Source organism: Callospermophilus lateralis, unplaced genomic scaffold (assembly GCF_048772815.1).
Source record: "Callospermophilus lateralis isolate mCalLat2 unplaced genomic scaffold, mCalLat2.hap1 Scaffold_1979, whole genome shotgun sequence".
Classification (NCBI taxonomy): domain Eukaryota; kingdom Metazoa; phylum Chordata; class Mammalia; order Rodentia; family Sciuridae; genus Callospermophilus; species Callospermophilus lateralis.
The window spans coordinates 28,561-30,600 of record NW_027512982.1 but is presented as its reverse complement, the minus strand read 5'-3'; positions in this window follow the sequence as shown (position 1 = coordinate 30,600).

Genomic DNA, 2,040 nt, shown 5'->3' with positions numbered 1-2,040 from the left:
TTCTGCCTAAAGGAACTGCTGTCAGTAAACCAGATAAGGTCAGGCTTGGTGAGTGGTCTCTCAGAAATGGAAGAATGACAGGGGAGGAAATCATCTAAGTTTTCCAAGCAATTATGAGTTGGTGTGTGAGACATGGGAGTCATTGGGAGCAGTGAGGCAGGGTTCAGTGCAGAGCAGGGGAGGAAAATAATATTAGGGTTTTCCAGAAAGGATGTGAGGAGCGACAGAACTCTGGATGTAGGGAGGGTTTGAAGGCCCTTTTAAGGTAAAAGATCTTTCAAGTGATGTGGGGAGTAGATAGTTCAAGGGGCCCCAAAAGTCAGATTAGAGGCTTCTTTGTGTAAAATTTGTCCAGTAGACAGAGCTCTTAAGCAAGGGGCCCACCCACGGATGGAAAATAAGAAACCATGTCCTCCAGGTCACATAGATGCAGACCCAGGTTTATGGTTTCACTAGAAAGGAAGCTAAAGCACGTGACAACAACATATATTTCAAGTGCCCAACCTCACAGGCAGTATCTCAAGAAGTCTCTAGGACAACAGACCTCCATGTTTTTGAAGTGTTTACCCTGTCCCTTACTTTTGGAAACTCCTCTAACACTTCCAAGGTTGTGAACTCCTGATCGCATTCCATTCCAGATATGTATTCATGGATTTTCTAACTCTTCTCCTCTAATTGTGTCTTACATGGGGTGAGGGTGTTGTCAAGGTATTGTTCTGGATGAGAGTGGGAAGATTTTTGTGTAGCACATATTTACATACACATTGGATTCATTTTCCAATTTTCCATTTGAAATACTGAATCCCTGTCAGTAACCCATACCCTAATAGACTCTGACTACTAATCCTAATATGATGGAGACAAATAACCCAAACATAATATTAATACAAGCAGTTCAGAGGAGGCATGGTGTATAGTTGGTCTTGCCTTTTGCATGATATAGTGTAGGAGTTATAAATCTTGTCAATTGTTTGTTGAAATAGTACTCCATGTGTTTTTAAAGTTAACACATATGTGAATTTCTGTCTCCTTTTTTCTGTAGCCAATTCAGCACATGTATTTTTATATGCACATATAAAATCATACCTGGTATCACACGTACATTTTTGTGAGGTGGCTAACTTGGCAGAAACAAAGTATGAGAAGAGATCACCCCTCCTAAACGCTTTTGGAACTGAAAATTCAAACTATGAGTGAGATTTTTAGTTGAACAACATTATACATAAATCCATGTTCAGTAAAATTAATATTTTTGGATCGGTGAATGATATATATTTCACGATGAATTTTGATTGGCATATATATTGCTACTTCCTAATGTTTCTCTGTGTGATATATATATATATATATATATATATATATATATATATATATGTATTTCCAAATATAAAATATATGTGTCTTATTATACACTCCCTTAATAATTCACTCATGCTCATGTATGTGGTTTTATAATCAAACTTTCATACGATTATTTTCAGAAATATTCATCCACCTGAAATACATATTTGTTTTCTAGTACTGAAAACTCACTTCACTGAATGGTGCAAACAAATCCTTATATTTCTACAGTAACTGACCCAATTTAACATCAATGCATGTAGATTCCAATGGGGCATGATGTGTATTTTGACGTTCATTTTATTTAACACTGGTACATTACTATTTCTTCAGTTTTTGTACATCATAGTATAAACATTTCATCCATAAGTTCACAAATTTAAAGACATTTGAAACACATTCAATCACTTCCTGCTTCAGTACACATGTGTTCCTCCTTCCTTTTGACTGGTCATTTCATGAGACTTCTTTCCAAACACATTATTTTCGATTTCCATAATCAATTTTGAAGCAAAACTCACACACTTTATGATAAACCACAACCCTAATATTACCATTAGATGTATAACTTGTTGGAATGAATGTATGTATATCAATATAACATTTACTGTGTATTTTCAGATATCAATTTATTCCAATTTCTAAAGTTGGAATCAGTTATATTATATATTCACACATGGTACACCTATTTGTGCCCCC